Here is an 11181-nt window from a genome sequence, read left to right on the forward strand (position 1 = left end):
ATGTGGTGTTTGTCTTTCTATGCCTGGCTTGTTTCACTCACATGATGTCCTCCAGGTTCATCTGTGTTGCCACAAATGATAGGATTTCAGTTGTTGGATCCCACTGTCTGGTGGGGATCAGAAGTAATAAACCAGGGAGGAATAATACTTTCAGATAGTGACAAACACTGTGACTAAAGTAAAATGGGGGAATGTGACACAGAGTCACCCACAGGTGATTTCTGGGTTAAGGTGGTCTAGGAAGACCTGTGGGAAGAGGTGACATTTATGCAGAGACCCAAATCATGAGTAGGGGCTAGCCTTGGGAAATCTGGGGGAAGAATTTAATAAGTGCAGGAGCCCTGAGGCTGGACCAGTTTTGAGAACAGAAAAAGGTCCTTGGTGGGGCTGGGGCCAAGTGGGCAAGGGTGAGATTGGCAACACGGGCCAGGGCCGGATCACACAGGCTATTTAGATGACTGTATTAGTGCCCTGTGGCTGTTCTAACTTGGTGACTTAAAACAACAGAAATTTGGCCAGGCACGGTGGCTCACGCCTGTAATCCCAGCACTTTGGGAGGCTGAGGCAGGCAGATCACCTGAGGTCAGGAGTTCGAGATCAGCCTGGCCAACATGGCAAAACCCTGTTTCTACTAAAAATACAAAAAATTAGCTGGGTGTGGTAGTACACGTCTGTAATCCCAGCTACTCGGGAGGCTGAGGCAGGAGAATCACTTGAACCTGGGAGGCGGAGGTTGCAGTGAGCTGAGATTGAGCCATTGCATTCCAGCTTGGGCAACAAGAGCAAAACTCTGTCTCAAAAAAAAAAAAAGAAAGAAAAAGAAAAGAAAAACCAGAAATTTACTCTCCCGTAGTCCTGGAGGCCAGAAGTCTGAAATCAGTTTCACTGAGCCAAAATCTTCCAAAATTTGGGAAGAGCCAAAATCAGGTGTCCTAAGGGTCATGCTCCCTTTGCAGGATCTAGAGGAGAATCTTATCCTTGTTCTTCCAACCCTGGTGGGGCCTGCTGGCATTCCTCAACTTATGACTGCATCAACCCTGTCTCTGCCTCCTACGTCACATGGCCTCCTCCTCTTCTGTATGTATCACATCTTTCTCTGCCTCTCTTATAAGGACACTTGTGATCGTGTTAGGGCCACCCAGATACTCCAGGATAGTCTTCCTCAAATAAAGAATCTTAATTTGAGGCTGGGCGTGGGGGCTCATGCCTGTAAACCTAGCACTTTGGGAGGCCAAGGCAGGAGGATGGGTTTGGCTCAGGAGTTTGAGACCAGCCTGGGCAACATAGCAAAGACCCCGTCTCTAAAAAAAAAAAAAAAAAAAAAAAAAATTGGCCAGGCATGGCGGTGCACACCTGTGGTCCCAGCTACTCAGGAGGCTGAGGTGGGAGGATTGCTTAAGCCCCAGGAAGTTGAGGCTACAGTGAACCATGTTTTTGCCTCTGCACTCCAGCCTGGGTGACAGAGCAAGACCCTGTTTCAAAAGGAAAAAAAAAGAAAAAGAATCTTAATTTAGTCACTTAATCTGTAAAGACCTTTTTACTTTATAAGGTAAAATGGACAGGTTCCAAGAATTAGGATCTGTTTTGTTTGTTTGTTTGAGACAGGGTCTCACTCTGTTGCCCAGGCTGGAGTGCAGTGGTGCCATCCTGGCTCACTACAACCTCCGCCTCCAGGGTTCAAGCAATCCTCCTGCCTCAGCCTCCTGTGTAGCTGGGACCACAGGTCCTTGAGCCACCATGACTCACCAATTTTTTGTAAAGACTGGGTTTTGCCATGATGCCCAGGCTGGTCTCGAACTTGAGCTCAAGCAATCCTCCTGCCTTGACCTCCCAAAGTGCATGAGCCACTGATATATCTTTTAGTGGCCATTATACAGCCTACCACAATGATGGAGAAGGGCTAACATTTTATTTTAAGGCCTGGAGTGTTGTTTTTTTTTTTTTTTTGAGATAGAGTCTCGCTTTGTGGTCCATGCTGGAGTGCAGTGGTGTGATCTCAGCTCACTGCAAGCTCTGCCTGCCAGGTTCACGCCATTCTCCTGCCTCAGCCTCAAAGAGTAGCTGGGACTACCGGCACCCGCCACCACGCCTGGCTAATTTTTTGTATTTTTAGTAGAGATGGAGTTTCACCGTGTTAGCCAGGATGGTCTCAATCTCCTGACCGCGTGATCTGCCTGCTTTGGCCTCCCAAAGTGCTGGGATTACAGGCGTGAGCCACCGCGCCCAGCCAAGGCCTGGAGTGTTTTAAGCAGGCAAGAGACAAGCTCTGATGAACACTTTAAAAATATCACTGGTTGATGCTGACTTAACCCTTTACTCAACGGGATGTTCAACCCCCTCCCCTCAATGCACCTGGGACCCTTCCCCTGTCCCAGCACCCCACTTGTAGTAGGTACTCTGGAAATGAGGAGTCTTCCTGGTAGCTGCAAAATTGTTACTCAGAGACCAGCCTCTCCGCAGACCAGTCCAAGTGCAGAACAAAGCTCGGGTGAGCCCTTAATTTTATTATGACACAGAAAACAAAAAGATGATTGTTTCTGAGGCAGATTCTAAAACAGTAGGGTGTTTTTGTTTTGGTTTTGGTTTGGATTTTGTGGGTTTTTTTTTTTTTTTTTTTGTTAGTCCCACTTTCATTCCTTTCAAATGGCAGCAAGCAAGACTGAAAAGACTGAATCACTCCACTGTTTTTCACTTTGACATTTTCTCCCAAACCAACTTCACTCGCCTCCCAGTCAGAAAAAGTGGGAAGGAACCTGTCCCCAGACTGGAACCAGCTACCCACCCACAGTCTCCGCTGGCGCCACAGGGTCCTGAATTCTTAGGATGGGGTTCGGGGACAGACAGCCTGTCTACTGCCAGGACTGGCCTCCCCTTCCTGGGCTCTGAGCAGCCCATCTCCACACGGGATACCTGCAGTACATGTCTTGCCTCAGTTATCTTCAGTTCTACAAAAGTTCCCTGCTCTGACCATATCCCCACTGTGTACTGGGCCTGCCCAGCTGTGGTCCCAGCTACTCAGCTACTCAGCAGTGGGGGTTCAGGCACGAAGCAGATGTTTAGTGTGTGCCTCGGGAGTGCCAGGCCCTGGGAACAGAGCTGTGAGCTGTGATGAGGGCCCCCACCTTCAAGGAGTCTAGTGGGGGAGACAAACAATCTAGATGTACAAACCCACCAAGAAATAGCAACTCACCAATAGTGATGATGTCACCACAGAAAAAGAGCAGGGTGCCAGGGGAGAGAGTAATTCTGAGGATTGGGGCTTGTCATTTAGATAACTGGGTCAAGGAAGGTCTAAACATTTTAGCAGAGACCTGGAGGATGAACAAGAATCAGACAGGAGAAGAACATTGCAGGCAGGGAAAACTGCCTTCTGTGCAAAGACCCTGAGTCAGGGAAGACTTTGAGATCTTTGAGGAAGGACAGAGGGTTAAGAGTTGGGAGGACAGGGAGAGATGAGGTTCAAGAGGCAGCCAAGGGTCAGATCACCTGGGTCTTAAACCACTGAAGGATTTACACTATTAGATTTACAATTGTTGTTGTAGCTGGGTGCGGTGACTCACACCTGTAATCCCAGCACTTTGGGAGGCCGAGGCGGGCGGATCACCTGATTTCAGGAGTTTGAGACCAGCCTGGCCAACATGGTGAAACCCTGTCTCTACTAATACAAAAAAATTAGCCAGGTGTGGTGGTGCATGCCTGTAATCCCAGCTACTTGGGAGGCTGAGGCAGGAGAATCACTTGAACCCGGGAGAGGGAAGTTGCAGTGAGCCGAGACTGTACCATTGCACTCCAGCCTGGGCAACAAGAACAAAACTCTGTCTCAAAAAAAAAAAAAAAAAAAAACAACAATTGTTGTTGAGACAGGGTCTCACTCTGATGCCCAGGCTGGAGTGCAATCGTATGATCATGTCTCACTGCAGTCTTGAACTCCTGGGCTCGAGTGATCCTCCCAGTTTAACTTCCCCAGTAGCTAGGACTATAGGCGTGTACCACCACGCCCAGCTAATTATTTTATTTTATTTTTATTTTTAACTTATTTTTACTATTTGTTTTTGAGATGGACACTCACTCTGTTGCCCAGGCTGGAGTGCAATGGCACGATCTCAGCTCACTGCAACCTCCGCCTCCTGGGTTCCAGTGATTCTCCTGCCTCAGCCTCCAGAGTAGCTGGGACTACAGGCGCCCGCCACCATGCCCAGCTAAGTTTTTTGTATTTTTAGTAGAGACGGGGTTTCACTGTGTTAGCCAGGATGGTCTTGATCTCCTGACCTCGTGATCTGCCCACTTTGGCGCCTGGCCTAATTTTTTTTTTTGGAGATGGAGTCTCCCTCTGTCGCCCGGGCTGAAGTGCAGTGGTATGATCTCAGCTCACTGCAACCTCCACCTCCCGGGTTCACGCCATTCTTCTGCCTCAGCCTCCCGAGTAGCTGGGACTACAGGCACCTGCCACCACGCCTGGCTAATTTTTTTTTTGTATTTTTATTAGAGATGGGGTTTCACCATATTAGACAGGATGGTCTTGATCTCCTGACCTCATGATCTGCCCGCCTCAGCCTCCCAAAGTGCTGTGATTACAGGCGTGAGCCACCGGGCCTGGCCTAATTTTATTTTTTGTAGAGACAGGGTCTCGCTGTATTGCCCAGGATGGTCTCGAACTCCTGGCCTCAGGGAATCATCCTGCATCGGCCTCCCAAAGAGCTGAGAGCACAGGCTTGAGCCATCACACCCTGCCTTTTACAATTTTAAGAAATTCACAGAAAGGTTCCCATGGGGGTTCATCTAACAGCTTCCAGAAGCCAACTTTAACGAGTTGCTGATTGCAGTCAACAAATATTGATTGAGTACTTTTCCATCTGGCCCTATGCTTGGTGCTGTGGGAATGGTTCCTTTTTTTTTTTAATGCATTTTATTGTGTATATATAAGATATACAATATGTTGTAAGATACATGTAGAGTAAAATGGTTACTGTAGTGAAACAAACTAACATATCCATCATTTCACATGGGTACCCATTTTCCTCCCTGTGGCAAGAGCAGCTATAATCTGCTCATTTAGCAAAGATCCTGAATATAATACACTGTTATTAACTCTAACCCTCATGCTGTACATTAGGTCTTTCCACTTCTTCATCCCACATGTTTGCCACTCTGTACCCTTTGACCTACATCTCCCCATTTCCTAGTTAGTGTTGAGGGCTTTTTTTTTTTTTTTTTTTTGAGACGGAGTCTCTCTCTGTCACCCAGGCTGGAGTGCAGTGGCACGATCGCAGCTCACTGCAAGCTCCGCCTCCCGGGTTCACGCCATTCTCCTGCCTGGGACTACAGGTGCCCGCCACCATGCCCGGCTAATTTTTTGTATTTTTAGTAGAGACGGGATTTCACCGTGTTAGCCAGGATGGTCTCAATCTCCTAACCTCGTGATCCGCCTGCCTCGGCTTTCCAAAGTGCTGGGATTACAGGCGTGAACCACCTACCCAGCAAGATCTAGCTTTTGGGCTCAGCATCTGGGTCTTGACCTCTAAACCCTTGGAATGTCATATCTGATAGTCATTGTTTAGAGTGGAGCTGGCCACACCTGATAGTCTAACAATGTGGTTTAGCCTGGGGTCTGGCTGCAGCAGGTCACCAATCAGTGTGGCTTAGGGTGGAAGCTTTGGGACACAAGATATGGACCCACATAGCTGGACCTTAGGAGGAGCTGGAGTCTGAGATTTGCCGCCCGGGCAGTCAACACTGCCTGCATGATGGGACCTCAATAAAGACTCTAGACACCAAGACAGTGAGTTTACTAGGGTGGCAATAGTCTGTGCGTATTGTCACACATTGATACTGCAGGGAAAGTAACGCTGTCCCTGATTCCACAGGGAGAGGATAATGGAAGTTCCAGGTTTGGAACTTTCCTGACCCCTACCCTATACACCATTTCCCTTGGCTGGTTTTAATCTGTATCCTTCAGCTGTAATAAACTGCAGCTGTGGTTATACAGCTTTCAGCGAGTTCTGTGAGTCCTGGCTGATTATGGAACCTAAGGATGGTTTGGGGAAACCCCTGAACTCTGTCATTGTGTGAGCAGTGTCACTCAGCCACCTTGTTTATGCTTTTCTTTCTTTTTTTTTTTTCTGAGACGGAGTCTGTCCTCTAGGTTCGAGTGCAGTGGTGCGATCTCAGCTCACTGCAACCTCCACTCCTCAGGTTCAAGCGATTCTCCTGCCTTGGCTTCCCTAGTAGCTGGGACTCCAGGCCTGCGCCACCCACACTCAGCTAATTTTTGTATTTTTAGTAGAGACAGGGTCTCCCTATGTTGCCCAGATTGGTCTTGAACTCCAGGGCTCAGTGATTTGCTCGCCTCGGCCTCCCAAAGTGCTGGGATTATAGGTGTGATCCACCAAGCTCAGCCCAGCCAATATGTTTTACTTTATAAGACATTGTGAAACTGGCTGGGTGTGAATGCTTCATGCCTATAATCCTAATCCCAACACTCTGGGAGGCGGAGGCCAATGATGGTGAGGGCATCATTTGAGGCTAGAAGTTCAACACAGCCTGGGCAACAGAGTGAGAGAGACCCTGTCTCTATTTTTTAAAAAACAAAATAAAATTATATGTACATATAATAATTCAAGGGATTCTCCTGCCTCAGCTTCCCAAGTATCTGGGACTACAGGTGTGTGCCACCACACCTGGCTAATTTTTGTATTTTTAGTAAAGATAGGGTTTTACTCTGTTGGCCAGCTGGTCTCAAACTCCTGACCTCAGGTGATCCACCCACTTTGGCCTCCCAAAGTGCTAGGATTAGAGGCATGAGCCACCTTGCCCAGCCAAATAATAATTTTAAAAAGATATTGCGGCCAGGCACAGTGGCTCACGCCTGTAATCCCAGCACTTTGGGAGGCCGAGGCGGGCAGATCACAAGGTCAGGAGATTGAGACCATCCTGGCTAACACGGTGAAACCTCATCTCTACTAAACATATAAAAAATTAGTGGGGCCTGGTGGCGGGCGCCTGTAGTCCCAGCTACTCGGGAGGCTGAGGCAGGAGAATGGTGTGAACCCGGGAGGCAGAGCTTGCAGTGAGCCGAGATCAGGCCACTGCACTCCAGCCTGGGCACAGAGCGAGACACCGTCTCAAAAAAAAAAAGATATTGCAAAACCATTTTCCAGTGGCTCGGCGTGGTGGCTCACACCTGTAATCCCAGCACTTTGGGAGGCCGAGGCGGGCAGATCACGAGGCCAGGAGATCGAGACCATCCTTGCTAACACGGTGAAACCCCATCTCTACTAAAAATACAAAAAAAAAAAAAAAAAAAAAAAAGCCGGGTGTGGTGGCGGGCGCCTGTAGTTCAGCTACTTGGGAGGCTAAGGCAGGAGAATGGCGTGAACCCGGGAGGCGGAGCTTGCAGTGAGCCAAGGTCGCCCCACTGCACTCCAACTTGGGTAACAGAGCAAGACTCCATCTCAAAAAAAAAAAAAAAAAAAAAGGAATCAATGTTTGGCCAGGCGCGGTGGCTCACGCCTATAATACTAGCACTTTGGTAGGCGGGGGCAGGTGGATCACTTGAGGTCAGGAGTTTGAGACCAGCCTGGCCAACATGGCAAAACCCCATTTCTACTAAAAATACAAAAGTTAGCTGGGCGTGGTGGTGGGCGCCTATAATCTCAGCTACTCAGGAGACTAAGGCAGGAGGGTCACTTGAAACTGGGAGGCGGAAGTTGCAGTGAGCCGGGATTGCACCACTGCACTCCAGCCTGGGCAACAGAAGGAGACCCTGTCTCAAAAAAAAACAACAAAAAAAAACATTTTCCAAAGTGGCCTCACCGTTTACATTCCCATTGGCAATATATGAGAGACTTCTAGCAGTAGCGTCTCATCCTTGCTAATACTTAGTATTGCCAGTTTTTAAAAAAAGTCATTCTAATAGGTGTGCAGTAGTGTCTCATTGTGGCTTTACTGTTTATTTCCATAATAACTAACGATGGTTGGGCATCTTTTCATGTGGTTATTAGCCATTCATATATCTTCTTTGCTGAAGTGTCTCTTTAAAGCTTTTGCCCATTTTAAAATTGGGTTGTCTCCTTATAATTGAGATATAACTGCATGCAAGTGCTTTATCAGATATATCTGATTTTAAAAAATCTTGCGAATATTTTCTCCCAGTCTGTGGCTTGTCTTTTATTTTTTAACAGTGTTTTCGGCTGGACTGTGGCTCACACCTGTAATCCCAGCACTTTGGGAGGCCCAGGTGGGCTGATCACTTGAGCCCAGGAGGCTGAGATCAGTGTGGCCAACATGGTGAAACCCTGTCTCTACCAAAAAAATACAAAAATTAGCCAGTCATGGTGGTGTTCCTGTAATCTGAGCTACTTGGGAGGCCAAAGTGGGAGGATCACTTGAGCCCAGGAGGCGAAGGTTGCAGTGAGCCGAGATCACGCCGCTGCACTCCAACCTGGGTGACAAAGCCAGGCTAATTTTGAAGAGCAAAATTTTTATTATTTTTTTTTATTTTAAAGATAGGGTCTCCTTCTGTCCCCCAGGCTGGAGTCCAGTGGCATGACCATAGCTCACTTCAACCTCAAACTCCTGGGCTCAAATGATCCTCTCACCTCAGCTTTCCAAGTAACTGGGACCCCAGGTGTGAGCCACCTTGCCTGGCTATTTTTTTTTCTTTTTTTTTTTTAGAGTCGGGTCTCTCTATGTTGCCCAGGCTACATTTGTGTCACAACTAATGAGCCAATATTGCTACATTGTTATTAAATTCTTATTCAGAGTTCTTCGGTTTTCCCCCAATGTGCTTTTTCTGTTTCCAGGATACCATCCGGGATACCACAGTACATTTAGTCATCCTGTGTCTATAGACTCCACTTGGCTGTGACAAGTTTCTCAGACTTTCCTTGTTTTGGATGACCTTGAACATTTTGAGGAGTACTGGTCAGGGTTTTTTTTCTTTGTTTTGTTTTGTTTTGAGACAGAGTCTCACTCTGTCACCCAGGCTGGAGTGCAGAGGCGTGATCTCACGTCACTGCAACCTCTGCCTCTTGGGTTCAAGTCATTCTCCTGCCTCAGCCTCCCGAGTAGCTGGGATTACAGGCACGCACCACCATGCCTGGCTAATTTTTGTATTTTTAGTAGGGACAGGGTTTCACAATGTTGGCCAGGCTGGTCTCAAACTCTTGACTTCAGGTGATCCACCCGCCTCAGCCTCCCAAAGTGCTGGGATTACAGGTGTGAGCCACCACACCCGGCCCTGGTCAGGGGTTTTGCAGGATGTTCCTCAATTGAGATTTGTCTGATATTATTTTGTCATGATTAGACTTCGAGTAATGTATTTTTGGAAGGAAGACTACAGAGGTAAATTGCCACTCAAGGATACCTACTATCAATGGAACCTATCACTGTTGATGTTGACCTTGATCACCTAGTAAGATTGTATTTATGTATTTATTTTTTATTTTTTGAGATGAAGTCTCACTCTGTTGCCCAGGCTGGAGTTCAGTGGCGCAATCTTTGCTCACTGCAACCTGTGCCTCCTGGGTTCAAGCAATTCTTCTGCCTCAGCCTCCCGAGTAGCTGGGATTACAGGCACGTGCCACCATGCCTGGCTAATTTTTGTATTTTTAGTTGAGATGGGGTTTCACCATGTTAGCCAGACTGGTCTCAAACTCCTGACCTCAAGTGATCCACCCGCCTCAGCCTCCCAAAGTGCTGGGATTACAGTTGTGAGCCACCGCGCCCGGCCCATTTCTGGTTTCTACTTAACTTTTTTCACTTAACTCTTTGTCTTGAGATTTTTCCATGGTATGAACCCTTTTTTTTAAAATTTATTTTTTATTTTTGTAAACTAGGATTGTGTTATTTATTTCTTTCATCACACAGTAAATATGGACCAAGCCCTATTATGTGCCAGGCCCTAGCCCCAGGGGTCTGGCTAATCACCAAGCCACAGATTGGGGGTGTTAGGGAGAGCCATTAATCAAAGGATTACCCAGATAATATGTTCATTACAGATGTGCTTGGATGGAGACCCAGGGAGCTGGGAGAGACTGTGCCAGACAACTCGATTTGTAGGGGTGAGCAGGGAAGGCTTCCCGGTGGTAAAAAGATCTGGAGTGTGAGGGTGGCCCTCTTGGTGTTGAACAGAGAGACAAGGCCCTGGCCAGAGCTGCCTCCAGAGAAGCAGAGAGGGGCACAGGAGGGAGAAGTTCTGATCCCTCACTTCCTGGGGCCCCTGAGATCCTGCAGCCTGCCTGCCCACCCTGCCCTCTGTCTCATGAGCCAACAAATCTCTCTTTTTTGCCAAAACGAGGGCAAGCTGGGTTTCTGTCTTTTACACCCAAAGAAACTGATGAATGGCGTTACAGTCCCCCAGCGTTTTTGGCACCAGGGACTGGGACTGGTTCTGTGGAAGACTATTTTTCCAGAGGAGGTAGGGGTGGGTTAGGAGGGTGGTTTTGGGATGATTCAAGCACATTATGTTCATAGTGCACTTTATTTCTATTATTATAACATTGTAATAGATAATGAAATAATTATACAACTCACCATAATGTAGAATCAGTGGGATCCCTGAGTTTGTTTTCCTGCAACTGGACGGTCCTATCTGGAGGTGATGGGAGATCATCAGGCATTAGAGTCTCATAAAGAGTATGCACCCTAATCTCTTGCACTCGCAGTTCACAATAGGGTTCAGGCTGCTATGAGGATCTAATGCTGCCCCTGATCTGACAGGAGGTGGAGCTCAGGCGATAATGCAAGCGATGGGGAGTGGCTGTAAATACAGATGCAGCTTCCTTAGCTTGCCTGTAGCTTACGTCCTGCTACGCCGCCGGTTCCTAACAGGTCACAGACCGCTATAGGGGTTAGGGACCCCTGCCCCAACTCCTCCCTTCCTTCCTGTATGGCTCAGAGAGATGAAGTGATCTACCCAAGAGCACACGGCAGGAATTCAAACGCAGTACTTCTTCTCAACCTGTTCAAGGTTTAGCAGGGACCTCCGGGATCCACTAGCCACGTTTGTGATGAGGGAGGAGGTGAACTCAGAGCAGTTTTGGGGAGACCGAACAGCAAAGTGGTGGGGAAAGTTGGTTTCAGACCAAAGATATTATAGAAAATTACCCCTGGATGGAATCTTCCAAATCAAATTTTGCTTTAGGGCACTGGTAGAATGAGTCTCCTCATTATATTCTAATC

The sequence above is a fragment of the Pongo abelii genome, chromosome 18 (assembly GCF_028885655.2).
Source record: "Pongo abelii isolate AG06213 chromosome 18, NHGRI_mPonAbe1-v2.0_pri, whole genome shotgun sequence".
Lineage (NCBI taxonomy): Eukaryota > Metazoa > Chordata > Mammalia > Primates > Hominidae > Pongo > Pongo abelii.